The sequence below is a fragment of the Balaenoptera ricei genome, chromosome 11 (genome assembly GCF_028023285.1).
Source record: "Balaenoptera ricei isolate mBalRic1 chromosome 11, mBalRic1.hap2, whole genome shotgun sequence".
NCBI lineage: Eukaryota > Metazoa > Chordata > Mammalia > Artiodactyla > Balaenopteridae > Balaenoptera > Balaenoptera ricei.
Window position 1 is genome coordinate 27,441,269 of NC_082649.1, and position 19,230 is coordinate 27,460,498.

At 40.3% G+C, this 19,230-nt stretch overlaps 1 pseudogene; it reads right to left on the minus strand.

The window, feature by feature from the left end:
* Positions 1–2,598: 2,598 nt before the first annotated feature.
* Positions 2,599–3,510, minus strand: LOC132373958 (alpha-N-acetylgalactosaminide alpha-2,6-sialyltransferase 6-like; annotated as a pseudogene).
* Between the last annotated feature and the right edge of the window lie 15,720 nt (positions 3,511–19,230).

A 19,230-nucleotide genomic window follows, 5' to 3' on the forward strand; every position in this document is an offset into this window, starting at 1 on the left:
AGATTTGGTCCACACTGTAGTTTGTTGGTTCTTGTTCTAGGTAGTGAGCCAGATTCTTGGTTTTATCCAAATGTAGCTTCCTGTGGTGTGATGATCTGACCGAATTTAACTGGGAAGTGTTAACTTCTTACAATAAAATCAATATACAATGGAGGGTAACAAATAAAAATATATATTAATCAATGGTCTGTAAGACATATATTTCCTGCTGGACCAGAGTAACACAGGCTCCTTGACCTGGGAGCAAACTAAGTTCCTAGCAGATCTGGTGCTTCTACATCCCCTTGGAAGTTATCTCCTATCTACTGGCACTGTGATCACAGCTTAGATAGGAATTTGGGTGGTATTTACCTTTGGGGCTTCAGGCAGTACTCTTTCTCTTGGTCTGGGGCTTGAGAATTGCCTTGGGAATAGAGTCATCAACAACCTTAATTCCTCATTAATTGGTTGAAGGTTTTGCCCTCAAACTATTTCCTTAATACTTTAATTGAATTTTAAGCAGACTTTAAACTACTTTTATTGAACTTCAAGGGATAGTAAACAAAGCCAGGGATGTTATTAGATCATGGTCTCTGAGTTTATAACATGCCCAGAGAAATTTGTTTCTCAGAAATAGGTGTTCATTTAATGGCCTCTGCCTTGTTCTCTTCTAGGGAGCAATTCAGAACAATAGGCTGATCGAGTGGGGTTTAGGGGAGTCACTCATCTGTATCTTTGCAATGAGAGGTGATGGCCCTCTTTTCCTGTACTGAATACACAAGACATTATTTGGGAGGTGCCCAGGCTATAAAACTTGTCTCAGGCTCTAATGTTATCACTCGATAATTTTTCTTCTCTATGATTTTTATTACAACTGATTTTAGCATGGGGCTGGATAATTCAGTTTTTTTTCTACCTGTGCAAAGACATCTTCTAGTCAACTTTAATTACTTGGAACACATCAAAAGAATCACTCTGAGAAAAGTGAATGTTCTTTCTTTGGCCCAGATTTTCCTATTTTCTAGAGGTCTGGTTTCTCCTATTTTCTTCTATAGAAGACTACTTCAGTTTCCTCATCAGTAAAATGGAGATCATAATTGTACCTGTGCCATCAGGTATTAAATGAGCTAATACAAGTAAATTGTTAGTATAATGCCTGGTGCATAGTCAATAGTTAATATATGATGGCAAAAAAAGGCTGTAAGAGGCAGCTAACACACAAATATCTTAAAAATTTCCTACTAAATCTTTTAACGCTTCAGATTCAATACACGGTCTGAGCCTAAAGCTACAACTGCTATTTTTTGTTTGTTTTTGTTTTGTTTTTCTGGATCTTAGGTGCATTTATTCTTGTACAATCATTACAAAATCAGGTCTGGGGTAGTTGCGGGCCCCCACCTCCACCCCAGTGTGCAATGGTTCACTGCTAGTGGCCTTCTCCAGGAAGGCCTCCAATCTTCACTTCCAGGCTCCAGAAGAGCAGGGGACAAACCCACTCCACTGAGGCCCAGCAATAAAGTGCCTGATGTAGAGTTAGGGGATAGAACCCAGGCCACACAGATCCTGGCTGGCCCCCTAGAACCTTCCCAGGCCCAGTTTGGGGGAGACTCTTGTACAACTCCAGCAGCTGCAGACAAAGGTGCTGCAGGAAATCCCAGATTAGCTGGGATCCCCCCTTTCTCAGCCCCCAAATTTCCTCCAGCCGGTGGAAAACCTCATTGCTGGATGGCCAAAAAGGGGCCTGGCTCTTTAAAATCCCAGCTATGGCAGCTGAGGGGCGGGGCTACGGAAAGAGCTGAAGGTTTGTCCCTTCCTATCAGAGTCCGCCAAACCAAACCCTGGGGGACTCTATGAAAAAAAATTGCCTCAAGTTTCTAGGAGGAGGTTGGGAAGGGAGCCTCAGACCCTCAGGGACCTGAGCCCCCCAGCAAGGAGTGGTGGCTGGAGGGGCCAGTCTTACGGAGGACAGACCCAGGAGGACAGACCCAAGGTGGTTGGTGGGAGAGGTGGGAGGGTTCTCAGACATCAGAACCTGACACAGGCAGAAGGATGCTCAGAGAGGGGGCAAGGGGTTTGTCCAAGGCCACTCAGGGCAGAGCCAAGACCCAAACACCAGCCTCCCACCCCTGGGCCCTCCAACCCCACAAATGTCCCAACCTGGCCTCCAGATAGCTCCCACCTCCACAAAACCTGTTTCTGGCTCTGGGAAGGGAGCGGGTAACACAGAGTTCCCAGCTCCTTGGAACAGGACCCCACTGTCCCCAGCCAACGGGAAGTAATTTGGGGTCCATCCTGGGGCTCCGGACAAAGGAATCATGGGAAAGGACATGTCCTTAGCCTCAGATTACTCAGAAATAACCTGACTGTCTATGCTCAGACCCTGACTGGACAAGAAATACCCCCAACACCCGATTAATCACATAGAAGCCCAAATCCCTGATTTGGCCAAGAGATACTCCCAGGCCCTGAATGGTGGGAGGATTCACCCTCTTCAAGGCCCAGATTGACCAAAAGATACTCGGACCAGCCTTGATTGGCCAGAGATGGCCCTTGGTCGAGAGGCTGGGTGGAGAGCCACTTCTCCTGTGTCCCTTGTGAGGGTCCCACAGGCAGGGTGGCCTAGGTCCAGGAGGGGTGGGAGAAGGTGATTCTGTACAGCTGGGCCCAGGATGAGAAGACCCTCTTCTCCGTGATGAGTCGGTGGTGCCCTTGCTGCTAGGCTCATTCCAGATGTAGGTGATAACTCGTCCAGCCCCTTGGGCTCATAGTAGCGGTAGGGCATGTACTGCAGGCGGGGCTGCTGGCTGCAATAGTTGGGGAGCGGGGGGTGCAGGGGGACCATGCTATAGACGTGCAATCGCCGTGGCGAAGCAACCCGTGCTCGACCGCGAACGGGACTTTCCCCTGTCCTTTGCCTGTCTCACCCCGGAAGAGGTCCACAAATTGGCGCATGCGGCCGAGAGGCAGCGCGCGCAGGACTCGGTGCGGGGCACACCAGGCCTGCGCACTGGGTGACGCGCGCCAGGCTGCCCTGGGGCTCCTGGATCTTGTTTGGGGGACCCCAGAAGATAAACAGAGTTTCGGGGTCCGCCTGGCGAACTCCGGGGGCCTCCGCAGCGCACAGAATACACTGGAACGGGCCATCACGCGGAAGGTGGTTTTGTTGCCCGCGTCGGCCGAGGAGCCCGAGGTGGGTGCCTCGTTCGCGCGGATTGTGCTCGCGGGATCTCGGGCCCAGCCTGGTGCCTAGCAGGTGGCTGAAGCTGGTGACAATCACGTACTGGTGGCACCGGGAAGGCCTCGTTTTGTTGCCAAGAGTGGGGGTGGAGCCATCGGTGATGCTCCATTTTTACAGGCTGACGGATGCAGGTCAGCAGGGAGCGTTAATGAAAGACCCCACTGGCACTGCTGGGAGTTTGTTGCTACTCGTCTGTCCTCAGCATCTGCTGAGGGACAGGGGACAGAGTCCTGCAGGCCGCCCAGGGGCAGGGGTGTGGGGCTACACTGGCTGAGGGGCCTCCGGCAAGTCATGTGACGTCTCTGAGCCTCCGTTTCCTCATCTGCCCCGGGGAGCGCCTGGCCCCTGTAGCCCCCAAGCCCCCTCACAAGGCGCGGGGAGCCGAGAGCCAGAGTTCGCGCCGCGCCGCTCTGGCCGCCCAGGCCCCGCAGCAGCCTCCGCCCTCCAGGTCCTAGCGCCGCCGCTCACACCCTGGGCCCAGGCCTGGGCGGTGGACCAACTGCTATTGTTTTAACGAGGAGTTTTCATACCCTGTAACAAAGGTTGCCAGTTTTCTCAGCTCCAGATGACAGAGTCCTCATGACCTTTTCCCCTACTTCAATGTAGACAATTCTGCATAAGTTAAATCTTTTTCAGTACCCCATTTCTGGTTCTAAACGCTGTGTGAATAAGAATCACTTAATTGACAGAGATGGAAAATCCCAATCAAGATGGCTTAACCCAAAAGAAGGTATATTGGCTGAGTTAACATAGCAGTTCAAGGAAGACAGGATTCAGGCATGGCTTGATCTAGAGGCACACGATGTCATTGGAGCTCTAGTTATATATTTCTCTATGAAGTCCCTGGCTCTGCTCTTCTTCATTGATCAATGTCATTTTCAGGCTGTCTTCCTTCAAGATGGTGAAATGGCTTAGAGAAGTTAAAGACTCACCTGTACTTACCACACTATTCAGAGTGTAAATCCGTTCTGGTTGCTCCTGTTAGAAAGATAAACTGAGGCATATTACAGTATTGAGGAGTTCATTTGAGCAAAAACGGATTTGACTTGGGCAGCACCAAAACGGAAGTGGTTAGTGCTCTACGGACAGGGAGAGACTTTTCTAGAGAAAGGGAAGAAGCAAAGTAAGGAAATTATTGATTGGCTGCAGCTTTAAGCCTGGTTGGCTATTTGTGATTGGTGGTCCTTGGCATTTTGATATCGTAACCTTGAGGCATTTACAGGCTTAGATTTTGGTTTGCTTATGAAGGCTACCATGGTAATAGAGCCGCCTCCATCTAATGGCCTCCCCGTTTAATTAGTTTGTCACTCATAAGGAGGAGAGGAGTCTCCTTAAGAGGACAGAGATTCAATGTCACAGAAGACAGATTTCATCTACCCTGTTGACTGCTTGTGACAGATACTGCAGACTGGATGCAAAAACTCCATTCTTATTCCTCTGTAATATCCTTCACTTCATTTTTGAGACAGGGACATTTAAAACAGTTTCTGAACTCCTTTTCAGATGATGTATTTATGCCAACAAAGCCATCCATGTAAGATTTGCAAGGTGGAAGGAAGCCAATCTCTACTGAATTGCTTCAACGAGTTCTGAAGGTAAGCACAGTTGTGGAGATTTTGGTCTTCGTTTGTTTGCTTTTTCTGCATCAATGTTATTAGAGCTTCCAGTGTCCAATCTTGTGCCTGGAGGCAAGGGCATACGGCTTGAATTGTAGTCAAGGTGATGTGATCTTGGGGCCAACAGCTGGCTTCCTCATGCTGGGATCTTGAAGGAAACAGTGTGATACTTGAGTCAACAATTGAACCAGCAGCTTCCTGATTACCCAGCTTTCTGGTAACAGGGAAAACAGCTGCCTTATTAGGCCAATTCTTTAATGGTGTTCTGGGAATCATTTCTAAAGACTGAGCCTTGGTCTGGCTCCTTCAGCCCCTCCAATGATTTTGTAAGCTAAGGACCCTGTACTAAATGCCTTTCGGCTTAAACTATCTAGAACAGTTTCTGTCGTCTGCACCTGAATCAATGCCCCGCTATATTCTAAGTGTCTAGAACTATTGTTGATACATTGTACATATACAAAAATTATTTGTTACCTGGCTGATTTTTACCCCCAGAAACCTCTACCCCCAAATTTCCTGTTTTTTTTTTTTTAATTGAATGAAATAAGATACCAGTTACTGCCTCAAATATTAGGACCTGGGTGATGGACTGCACTGAGCCCTGGAACTGAGGGTAGAGCATAGTAAACCATATGGCTGAGACTGAAGGGAGAAAAATTCCCTAAAGCAATTGAGGTATTTTTTGTGGAGAGCAGGAAGTACTACCAGTGGAGGCAAACAATGAGTATGTACTAGAGAAGCCTGCTTTTAAATAATTGTGTGCATTCCAGGAGATGATACTTGTTTACCTCGGCCAATTCTGTTTGTGAGACAAAAATACCACAGAGGGAATACTGAGAGCACAGTAAAAACAAATTGTTTGAGACAATGCTATTTACACCCCCTCTTTCCCCATTAGCCACTCACCCCTTCTTCAGTAGTATCAGAATCTCGATTTTTAGCCTGCCCAAGTTAAAGATTTATTTCCTAATTTTGCTGCCCAAGTTAAAGATTTATTTCCTAATTTTCTTAGCAGCTAGGTACAAACAGGTGACTAAGTAAGGCCAATGAAATGTAAGCAGAAGTTTCGTGTGTGGCTTCCACAAGAATTCCTTACAAGGGAAGAGGCAAACAGCATTTTGTTCCTTCCACTTTTTCACTTTGCTGGCCTGCAGATGTGATGGTTGGAATTCTGGCAGCCATTTTGGACAATGAGGTGCCCTTGTTGGTACAATGGAAAGAGTGGGTCATGATCTCATTATAATTATGGAGCCACTGTGACAATTCTGGGCAGCTGGTTTTCAAAATCCTTTTGTGATCGCTAGGAAAACTTCTAACTTGTTTAAACCAGTGCTGTTTTGGAGGTTTTCTGTTCAATGCAGATGAACTCAATCATATCCAATAGAGATATAGTCAAGTCCTAAGGAATAGGGATGTGACTTTAAATTCTGTAGGGGGATGCACATTATAGACTTAGGAAAGAAGACAGAAATGGAAGAATTGAGCAAAATCAGAGATAAGAGGTGAAGAATGTAGGGCAGTTTTCACAGTGGCAAACATTAATATCATCTTGTTAATATTTAGCTTTACAACTTTCTTTATAGCATCTGAATCTCCTTCCATTTTGTGAGTGTACTATACAGTCATCTAGGCTGAGCCAATCAGACCACTCACCCTGGATCTTAAATCAAAAGCAAATGATACCAGGGAGGGAGAGCAGTAGAAACTTCTTGGTTGTGCCAGTCGAAAGTGGTGTCACCCAGCGTCCAGTGCCAATAACGTGGGAGGGTGCGATGTGGGATTAAGAGATTCGTGGTGGCAGCAACAGGGTTCCTCTTGGCAGTAGCTCTCCGGTTGGAGTTTGGCTGTGGTTCTGGCTGTGTCGTTGCTACATGATTCCTTCTATTCTCCAGGCTCCTTAGTAATTCAAATCTGGCTCCTCCCCTTATAACATCTTTTAAAAACTCCTTTTTATTTGCTTACATCAGCCAGAGTCAGTTTGTGTCGATTGCTAAAGTGAACTCCTTCTGGTACACATCTTCTAATAATCATGCCGTATGTAATACTGCAAAGACAAGCTTTGATTTAAATAAGAAATGTCAACCTGTCTTTTTTTCTGAATTGATTTTAAATAACATCCATATGTTTCTCCAGGGGTGAGAAGTCTTAGGAGCTTCTTTGATTAGTCTTTTTGCCTTTCTAAATTCATGTTTCAAAACCAATTCATTTAAACTTGAAAAAGATGAATTTGGATTGAAAGAATGAACCCATATGTTTCAAATGGATTTTGAATTTACCAAGAATAAGACTCCTTAAATCCACACTTGATAAATACCCATCTAAACCTGTTACAAATGTGACATTAATGTGTGTGTATTAAAGGAATGCAGAATAACTAGGACATAGTAGTATCTGTATTCAGTGAGGTCAGTCTTTCCAAAATTTTGTCCATTTGTCAAGGAAACTTCTATTAAGTGCCTGGCTCATAGTTGGTCCTTAATAAACGTTTATTGATAATTGAATTCGGTAAGAATAATAGGATGACTTTTATGGGATTCTGTTTATGTAGAATTCTTGTACCTTAGAAAGATGGAAATAATTTAGCAGCAGGAGGGTCAACAGCAGTAGAAAATGATATGTGAGCTGTAAAATTTATTACGCTGATTACACGATGGCTAGTAGATGTTTTAAACAGAGCACAATTCTGCTTTCCGGGTATTTAACATTTCAGTGTTCATTTCCAAGTGCACACCACCTCCTTCTCACTGCCAGAGTCAATAAGTATTTACTAAATAGGCATACGTGCAAGTTACCTTATCAGGTATACATTCGTAGTTTGTACCAAGCGTACTGTATTTCATCCCTTGAAGGACCATGCTTCCTGACTGTGCTATAGGTGGGGTATCATTATTTATTGAATGTCATGATTCATCTCCCTCATATACCTGTAGTTTTTTATGTGGATTAAAATTTGTCCTTAGTTTCTTTCAGACATACAGGTTGTCCATGGTTATAATAAAATGTCCTAATGTATAACAAAATAAGGTTTGAGAATCACTGTTTTGAGAGCTTTGTTACTGAACTATCATTTTACATATTTTTTTAACATTTAAAAATATTTTTATTTTCTTTTACATTCTTTTTAACAAAACTCCTTTCATCTTTACCCCTCCCCCATTGTTATGAAAGGAAAAATCTGTACTTTTTGCTGTGTTTACTTGTTGGTGTTCCCTCCAAGACTGGGTGCTTCTCAAGGTCAGGGCTGATGGCATTTTTCTTTCATTATCATCTTGTCTGCAATATATTTGTAATATAATTGCCACTCATTAAAACTGTATTGTGTAGATATAACAGATGGAAACGGGCTTGAAGCTTTTTACTATGTGAGACAGTGCACATAGGTGGAAAGAACTCAGACTTTGGGATCAGAAACATAGTTTCAAATTATTCCTTTATTAATTATGAAATAAATCATACTACTTTCTTTATTACTTATGTAATGAGTAATATTACTGGCTCTTACACTCCTAGTCCTCAGTTAGAAAAAAGAAACGATGGGGGATTGAGAAGATTAATGGAAGTTATCGTATAATTTATTTAGCTCAGTGCCAAATGTACTATAGGCACACAGTAATGTTTGCTCCCTTTTTTATTGGCATTAATTCCAGGCAGTGTTAGGTATACCATTTTACTTAAGTAGAGAAAGCACTAGGTAGATAGTTGAGAAAACTGAGTTCTGAAATTCATTTTGACCTTGCATGAGTTTGGATAAAGCCCCTAAACATTCTGGGTCTCAGTTTCTTCCATCTAAAATGAGAATAACATCAGTCAAAGGATAGAAGTTATTAAAGTTAATAAGGTGAAAAGCCTTGGAAAAATTTCAGTAACTACACACATAAAAGGTGTTACTATTTTTGTTTCTGTTTTAATTGTTCACAGCTCAATAAATTATCATTTGTTAAAATTAAATTATATATATTTCTTTTGAGGCTAAGAAGATGTTACTAGTATGTCCCTGAGGGCTCCCAGAAAATGTTGATTTAAAACATTGAAAAGTAATCTTAAGGAAGAAAGTACTGTGGTGAAAGAAGAGATTTGAAAGATGATTTTAGCTGTAAGCTTTTGGACAGATTGAAGAGAAGGCTAAGACAGGTGGTGAGGAATGGGTTTTGGAATACCAAATGTGAAATGACAAGGACAGGAACAGAGATTTAACTGTGGAAAAATAATAAGTCCTAGAAATGTATAAGTGATTTTCCAAAAGAAAACTGTTCAACTTGTCTTTGAGTGTAGAATTTTGCAATATGGTCTTTTATATACAACTAACCCTTGACTAATAAAGCGGGGAGCAACGTGTTTATTATTTCTCTTCATCTGGTAATAAACCTGTTGTTGTATTTTGCTCCATTGCAGCCAAACTCTCAAAGTTCTCCTCCATCCAATGCTTCCAATTCTTCACTGCCACTCTTCAAGACATTCTTTTTAGTAAGCGTTTCACACAAGAAAATGCTGTAAATGTTTGAAGAGGAAATCTTTATTTGTAAGAAGAATATTAACGACTGTTCATTAGAATTTATGTTTAGAAGTCAAAACTCAGGCAGAGAGACATCCAAGGAAGACGAAAAGTTCCAATTTGTGGGGTTGACACCCTAAGTACTTAAATACCTGCAATCCTCATTGTCATTTTTTAAAGGAAAGTGCAGGGCATTAGGACTGTCAACACACACTCTCTTTCAGTCACGTTGATAATTTTGAAAAATGGGCATTAACTTCTCAGTTTCTTTTCTGGGAACTTCTGCCCACCTCTTAAAGGTTGGAATTCACCAAGGGTTTTTCTAGAACCCCTTATTTCATGCTCACATTCTGTCTGAGAGATCCTGGCTATTCTCATTATCTCTAACCTTTACTAAAGACTTCCAAATCGATGTCTCTAATCTGGACCTCTACAGTATAGTTACACAGCCCTTTGCTAACTAGATCTCTCCACAGGATGCCTTATAGGTATCTCTCTCAATACTTCTGAATATGAACCCTTTTGTTTCCTCTTAAAAATTTTCCCTCCTCCTGTATTTTCTATCTTATCTGATGATATTACTTTCCATCCAGCAGCTACACAAGAAATCGCTGCAGACCCCACCTTTCTTGCACACCCTACCATACATACCATAAAATCTTGCCAACTTTCCCACCTCAATAGCTCTGGGATAGATTCTTTTCTCTTTGTCCTTATAACAAGGTTTTGGTTTAACCCTCATCATCTCAAGCAGTAGATTCCAAACTCAACTGCCTGCCTCTGGTCTTATCCCATTATGACTAATTCTTCATTCTGCCACCAGAGTGATCTTAAAACTCACATTTGACCATGTCACAGATTGGTGTATAACCCTTCAGAAGAGTCCTAACTCTTACAGGCTAAATATCAAACCCTTTAATATATATGCTGATATCAATATATAGCATATAGGGAACTCTATCATTTAGCACCCGCCAATGCCATCCTCACACCCTTTTCTGGTAGTCTCTTGCCTAGAATGCCATTTCTACTTTCTTAGCCTACTGGTCTATGTGGAATTCCTGCTAATGTTATGAAACTCAGTTCAGGTTGCCTTCTCCAGGAAGCCTTCCGGACCCTCCTACTTGCTCTCACTGTGTTCCTCAGGAAATACTTTGCTCTGAGCTTTTCTCACAGTTTTGCACATCTGTCATTGCCTTCACTGCGTTGCATTTTGATGACCTCTTTGTGACAACCTTCCAGGCTTGGTTGTGGGTGACTTGAGGACAGGGATCATAGCTTGTTCTCCTTTACCTCCAACATGCTTAGCACCAAGAGTTTGTACAGAATAATAACAAACTGTGTTTTATCAATGGATATATTGAAGGGCAATGAAATTATAAAAAGAGGAACAACATCTTTAAAACATTTCATCTATGTTTTCCTGTTTGTTCTTCCTCAATTTTACTAATATTGTGATAGATAATTCACAGTGAACATAGGCTGTCTAAGGGGAAAAGAAAAGAGACGGCCTTCTAAGCTGAGAGGTCATTTCCTTGCATTTCTCTAGATTTGAGATCTCATTAGATCTCTGAAGTTTAAGCCTAAGTCAGGGTAATTTGAGAGATAGTGTATATTTTTCTTACCTTTTCATTTTAATAGTCTTACTACTGGTTGAACAGTTCAAAATCATTGTGGAAGTCTTTCTAAAAATATTTAGATCATAATCATTTGAAGACAATTCTGATCTATTCTGTGGATCTGAGGATAAATGGCCTTATTGCTTTTCTATATTTTTTGCTTCGTATCATTTGTTTTTTCTCCAGCAAGTTAATTTGCTGTACTTAATTCTATATTTAAAAATAGAAGATAAGTTTAAGTTGTCAATCTAAGCATAATATATTTAATGAAATAAACACAAATATTAAAATAAGTAGTCAGATGCCACCTTCTGGCTCTTGAAGAAAAGAGGAATGTAAATCAATTGTTATACACAAACTGGCATAGTGAAGGTGACTGTCAGTTCCTTTGGGTTGATTTTGTCCCCCACCCTTAAACACATATGGTGTATCATGCTGTATCTTCAGGCTGTGTCAGCTACACATAATATAGCAATGGTAAGGAAGAAACACAAAATGCAAGACTTTGACCTTCAAAGTTACCTAATTTGCCTTTGCTCATAAGCAGTTGTTAGAACTACAGAGTTAAAAAGTCTTCTAAACAAATGTAAATGGCCGTCTGTGCAACTTCAGTGTCAGGCATAAATCCAGAGAGCCAGGAAACATTGTCACCATAAATCCAAGTAGCAACATAGGTCCACAGAGCGAGGAGAGAATCGTATTTCTTTGGTAACTAGAGTTTAAGCTAGTTTCCCCCTAAGAGGAGGAAAGACTGTTTTACTTTCCTTCTGCTTCTTTTCAAACTCTGGGTACTACAAGCCCCTATCTTCAGGAAGGTGATTAAAAGTTATTTATATAAGGTGATAGAAGAGTTACATTTGAAATCTGTGCTCTGTGTATTCTCATCCAATTGATAATACAGCTAAGTAATGAATAGATTTTGTCAACAAAATGGGTTTTTGATGGTTGGGGAACAACTCTAGGATACCAGAATTTTTTGTCTGTGCCTATAGTTGTTATCAACTGATGTTTCAGAAAGATAAAAATAAGACTCAGGACATGTAGGATCTTGCTGTAGACAGCTGCAGGGAACCTTCCTAAGAATTTGAAAACCAATTTCAAAGAGCCCTCAGTTGTTTTGCTGTTAAATGTTGGAAATTTAAAGTCAACAATTCTTTGTTTAGCAAATCATCTTCATGAATTTCTGAGTGTGCAAACATGAACCTGGACATTATTTGGCTAGTGGGTGGAGAGCTGAACTGCACTGCATAAGAAATTATTGGATAAGGGCAGACACTATCAAACTTTTAGAGGAAAACATAGGCAGAACACTCTATGACATAAATCACAGCAAGATGCTTTTGACCCACCTCCTAGAGAAATGGAAATAAAAACAAAAATAAACAAATGGGACCTAATGAAACTTAAAAGCTTTTGCACAGCAAAGGAAACCATAAACAAGACGAAAAGACAACCCTCAGAATGGGAGAAAATATTTGCAAATGAAGCAACTGACAAAGGATTAATCTCCAAAATTTACAAGCAGCTCAATATCAAAAAAACAACCAACCCAATCCAAAAATGGGCAGAAGACCTAAATAGACATTTCTCCAAAGAAGATATACAGATTGCCAACGAACACATAAAAGAATGCTCAACATCACTAATCATTAGAGAAATGCAAATCAAAACTACAATGAGGTATCACCTCACACCGGTCAGAATGGCCATCATCAAAAAAATCTACAAACAATAAATGCTGGAGAGGGTGTGGAGAAACGGGAACCCTCCTGCACTGTTGGTGGGAATGTAAATTGATACAGCCACTATGGAGAACAGTATGGAGGTTCCTTAAAAAACTAAAAATAGAACTACCATATGACCCAGCAATCCCACTACTGGGCATAAACCCAGAGAAAACCATAATTCAAAACGAGTCATGTACCACAATGTTCATTGCAGCTCTATTTACAATAGCCAGGACATGGAAGCAACCTAAGTGTCCATCGACAGACGAATGGATACAGAAGATGTGGCACATATATACAATGGAATATTACTCAGCTATAAAAAGAAACGAAATTGAGTTATTTGCAGTGAGGTGGATGGACCTAGAGTCTGTCATACAGAGTGAAGTAAGTCAGAAAGAGAAAAACAAATACAGTATGCTAACACATATATATGGAATCTAAAAAAAAAAAAAACGTTCTGAAGAACTTAGGGGCAGGACAGGAATAAAGACACAGACGTAGAGAATGGACTTGAGGACACGGGGAAGGGGAAGGGGAAGCTGGGACGAAGTGAGAGGGTGGCATGGACATATATACACTACCAAATGTAAAACAGATAGCTAGTGGGAAGCAGCAGCATAGCACAGAGAGATCAGCTCGGGTGTGACCACCTAGAGGGGTGGGATAGGGAGGGTGGGAGGGAGATGCAAGAGGGAGGAGATATGGGGTATATGTATATGTATAGCTGATTCACTTTGTTATAAAGCAGAAACTAACACACCATTGTAAAGCAATTATACTCCAATAAAGATGTTTAAAAAAAAAAATTACTGGAGTAGTGAGTTGGAGGCTGTCTGGTAGAGACAGGAGAAGAACACAGAAAGTTGGGTCCAAAGTAGGCCATGATTGATGAGAAATTCCTCAAGGTAGGAAATGCCCAGCTGAATGTAGGGGAATGGTATCTAGTAATCAATTTTAAGATTTTAAAAATGATTATATAGTTGGGACTTCCCTGGTGGCACAGTGGATAAGACTCTGCGCTCCCAATGCTGGGGGCCCGGGTTCGATCCCTGGTCAGGGAACTAGATCCCATATGCATGCTGCAACTAAGAGTTCGCATGCCACAACTAAGGATCCTGAGAGCCACAACTAAGGAGCCCACGTGCTGCAACTAAGGAGCTGGCGAGCCGCAACTAAGGAGCCTGCAAGCCACAACTAAGACCCGGCACAACGAAGTAAATAAATACATATTTTAAAAAAAATTGTATAGTAAACTTGGCACCCTTTGTTGCCCAAAACCTTCAGTAAAAATAGGCTCTCTGTAGATAACACAGCCTTGAGTTAGGCATATTTTAGAGAAATGAGAGAAATCAGAGGAATGTTGCATGTGATTTGAAGTAATGTAGAAGAGGAACAGGATAAAGTGAAACTAAACTTTTGACTGACTCAGGAAAAAGGAGTCAGTGGTAACTAGAAAAAACATAAGAAACATAAGAATGCCCTGAGAAATTAATGAACCAGGTTAAAGCCTTTTTATTGAAAATTTAAATGACTGGTTAAGCCCAGAAGGTGGGAGAACTTTCAATTTCAGGTAACTCTGTGGAAACTTACTATCTCACATATAAACAAACCCTTTAAAATGTTTTATGTAATTCATGAGTTGTACTGCATTCACAATAGTAACATCTAATGAAGCCTGGACAAATGAAAAATAGATCCACTTGGATTTGCATTTTCTTCTATATAGTATATGTGCTTTGAGAATAATTGTTTTTAAATTTAAAAATCCTGCATTTTGTCCTCTGGCATTACTTTTGAATCAAATGTAATTGGGTATGCGTTGGTTTTTAAATTAGAGTTCAGTGGTCTACAAACATTTCCATTGAAGAATTAGTTTTTCTCGCAAAATCTTAAATGAAAAAAATAAGTTTAAAAAGGATAAGATGATAGAACTACTATAGCTAAATTAAAGGGCAGATGATCAAGCTACAGGTGAAATTATATTAAACAGTTCTGCAGGCTGAGAGGAAATAATAATAATATCGGGTGTGTCCTGATCTTCTCCAAGTCCATCTTACCCTCTTGTATTTTCGAATTTGCTCAGAATAATAACCTCATGAGACAACATTTGACACAGTTAACCACAATTTTATGTCTGTCTGTTATTTGTTATCTGGAAGATTTAAAAAATTATTTCACTGCTTTTGTGTCTTTCTCTTAACAGATTTTCTTTACCCAACTTAATGTGTGCCCTTGGTCTTCATTGCTTCCCATCAGCCTTTAATGGTCCCCAAGTTGTAACTGAACCCACGTTGCCCATCTTCCCTAATTCTCTTCTGAATCTTCCCCTTGTTTCTCCCTCTGTGTTCTTCAGTTTGTGCTCTGTCCCCCATTCTCTCTCTGCTCTGCCTCCTGAAAGCCTATAACTCATTCAAAATTCCTTCAGCATTGCTTCTCCTATAACCACAAACTAACCCCCCATAGCTGCTCTAAAAGGGAATGCTACTCACTCATTCTTTTAATAAGCACTTATCTTTGGTTTTGGTCTTGCCGCACAGCTTGTGGGATCTTAGTTCCCCGACCAGGGATCAAACCCCGGCCCCCTGCAATGAAAGTACCCGAGTCCTAACCACTGGACCACCAGGGAAGTCCCTTAATAAGCACTTTTGAAGAGCTTCTCATGTGATCAGTTTCAAGCAATGCAGATGGTACTTGTAAAATCATGTTATGGAAAAAACTTAACTGAATTAAATTGAAATATTGAAAAAGAAAATATGAACAACATTCCATCATAGAACACTTCACAGAAGCCTAAATGTTATAGAAAATCAAGGTGATCTAAATGCCAGTGCAGACTAGAGTTAGATTAGAAAAGATTCAGAGTTAGAAAGAACATCTAACAAGGAGTCAGAATTAATTTACCAAGAGCAAAATGTGTTGGGCCATCTCATTTCAAATTTTTATCATTGTTACTGAAATGAGAGGTCCAAAAAATGATGTAGACATACGTACTTGGAATTTTGAAGGCATTTTACAAGATATCTGACAATTTTCTTATGGATAAGATAAACTATAAAATGTATATGATTGCAGCTTGGTAAACTTATTAAATGACAGAACCCAAAGAATACTGATGATGGGTCTATATAGGGAAAGTTCTATGCTTCTCCCCTCTTTCCTTTTATATTTTATCATTTTAGTTATTGACTCAAATGGACATATAAAAAGCAAGCTTATTAAATAAATGTAAAGATAATACAAAGCTGGGAGGATTCCTCCACCCCAAAGGTACCAATCTCCTGGACTAATAAATCAGATACAAAAAAAGATAAAATATTGAATATTTATTATTATAGTGGTCTATACTATTGACTGTAGGCCAGCTGCCCAAATAAAGGGTGGAAGTGAGGGGCTTACCAGCAGCAAATTGTGAAAAGGCATGGTTTTCAGGATCCACTGAGTTCAAGATTAGTTAGCAGTGTAATGCAGCTCCCAAACCCAGTTAATTCTAGCTTATTGCCAAGGATTGAACTATGTCTCCCCTTACCCCGTCATTCTTATGGTGAAGTCCTAACCCTCAGTGTGATAGTGTTTGGAGATGAGGTCATGAGGGTAGAGCTCTCATTATAGGATTGTGCCCTTATAAGAAGAGATACCGGAGAGCTTGCTCTCTCTCTCCCTGCTTTGTATGGACACACGGCGAAGGTCGTCTGCCAGCCAGGAAGAGAATCCTAACCAGAACCTGGTGATGCCGGCACCCTGATCTTGGACTTCCACCCTCCAGGACTCAAACAAAATTTCTGTTGTTTAAGCCACCGAGTCTTTGCTATGTTTTCATGGTACCCTGAACTAATACAATTAACCTGCACAAATAAGATCCTTTGATCTTAAAAAAATTTTTTTGTTTTGAAAGCCTCTGATTACATTTAATCTGTTCATTTTATTTTTGATATATTCTCAGTTGTTCATGGCTCATAATGTCCTTCTGAAATTGAACCCCTAGGAGAACTCAAGTCACTAATTATGTAGCAAGCTCGCCCTCAGAATTACTCTCTGGAGATGAGAGTACAGATTTTTAAAGGGGCACAAGTCAGACCAAATAACTTGACCTTAATGTGCAGGTCTAATATGTCCTGGTAAGCACATTTATACTATTTATAGTTGAAAAAAATTTGTTTTCTTAGCCTTGAAATAGAATATAGACGCCCCTCGAGTCACAGTCAAACAGGTATTGGGGGATAGGGGTTGAGGATAAAGTTGCATGTGGAAACAATGGAGAGTTTTCATGGATGCAGGGTCAATCTAATGGTTTGAGTTTGGGACCTACATGTTAAGAACTTGAACTTTTTATTCAACATAACGCACTTGGACTCTGACTGATCTTCTGTAACAGTGAATGAACTAAATAAGTTGAAGAACTATTTCTGAAATCCATCTTCATATTCATTTCTTCAACACTTGTGAAAATGTCGCTGATGGCACTCGATGAATTTCTGCGAATTCCCTTTTTTAATACCTTAGTAAGGAAGTGTGAAAGAAACCATGATCAAATTAATGCTAAAACATTTCCATAGGCTAGAAAAAAATCTGCCTAGAAATCAGGCCTGGAGGAGGAACAAGCCGCCCTATGTGAACTTTTGGTTGCTGTTGAGTGTTTTTGTTTTTTTAAATGTGGGCCTGCGACGGAGAGGTGAGAGCCGTGGTCTCTCAGGAAATCCTGTGCTTCTTGCTATCTTGGCGCTGGAGTGTGGTAAATTGCTAGAGGTGGTATACAACATATGGAAGAGGAATGGATGTGATGAGACAGACATAATTTATCTGTCTTTCTCATTTCTCTGCTATTTTCCCACTCCTTCCTATTTATAAATATTGTCAAATTTCATCTACTTCCCCTCTCTTTCCTTCTGCATTTGATAACATTGATGTCTCCTAATCCTTATTAATTCTGATTTGATTTTCAAATTTAATTTGCTTTTGAGGAACGAGGAAAGGAAGCAAACAGGTGCACTAAAAACCATAGAAGTTAATATAAACATTAATGCAATGGAATAGTGGGGTTTAGACTGTACTCAAGCTAGAGAGCCAGAGATAAATGGAAAGGAGAGAAAAAGCATCAAGGTAGTGGGCCTTCTCATCAGATTAATCTCCAGCTATGGTTCGCATTTCTCAGTCAAGATTCTAGAGTTAACACGTGCAAGAGGACATTTTCTGCTATATGGAGATGCACAAAAAGGCTTCCTTTGGCACACTCTCTGAAACCTTTATCCCACCATAGGGAATTTGACCCAAAGAGCATCTGATCCACAGGACAGGTGACCTGTAGGGTTTCTGCAAAGACTCACATACAGAGATGGAGGGTTAATTTCCCCAGTGCTTTAGAGAACCTCTGGTGACTGGCAACAAAAAACCAATAGTTTAGCCAATGTTGGATATTCTTACCCTAAATTCAAAATATCTCTGTGCCTCATTCATTTAATATTTAAGAGACATGTACCACACATTCTTCAAGGAAAGCCCCAAAATGTTTTCACGTGCCCATTTGTAGTTAATTACTGCTCCCACCCACAACTCAAGGCATCAACTGACCTGCTTTCTGTTTCTATAAATTTACCTTTTTTTGGCATTTCATATAAATAGAAGTAGGCAATATGTAGTCTTTTGTGTCTGGTTTCATTCACTTAGCATAATGTTTTTTGAGGTCCATCCATGTATGGATAGTTTATTCATTTTTCTTATTGAATAGTATTTCATTATACAGGTATACCACATTATGTTTACCCATTCACCAGATGATGGACATTTGGATTTTTACAATTTGGGTTATTGTGAATAATGGTGCTATGAACATTTAAGTCTTTGAATGGACATATGTTTTCATTTTTGGGGGGTAGCTTTCTAAGTGTGGAATTGCCAGATCATATGGTAAGTTTTCTTTTTTTTTTTTAACAGCTGAATTGTTCACATTTTTTCTCAGTCTTATCGAGATATAATTGACCTACATATTACGATTTTTATCTCAGGAAAGCAAGCATTTTATTTCATCTAAAAAAATAATTGACATACGGCACTGTGTAAGTGTAAGGTGTACAGAATAATGATGTGACTTACATGTATCTTGAAATAATTACCACAGTAAGTTTAGTTAACATCCATCATCTCACAGAGACAAAAAAAAAAAAGAAAAAAATGTTTTTTTTTTCCTTTTGATGAGAACTCTTAGGATCTACTCTCTTAACAACTTTCAAATATACCATACCGTGGTGTTAGTCATCATGTTGTATGACAGCCCCGGTGCTTGTTTATCTTTTTTTTTTTTTAATAAGCGTTGCCTTGATTTTATTTATTTATTTATTTATTTTAATTTTTATCGGAGTATAGTTGATTTAAAATGTTGTGTTAGTTTCTACTGTGCAGCAAAGTGAATTAGTTATACATATACATATATCCACTCTTTTTTTTTAGATTCTTTTCCCATATAGGTCATTACAGAGTACTGAGAAGAGTTCCCTGTGCTATACAGTAGGTCCTTATGAGTTATCTATTTTACATAGAGTAGTGTGTATATGTCAATTCCAAT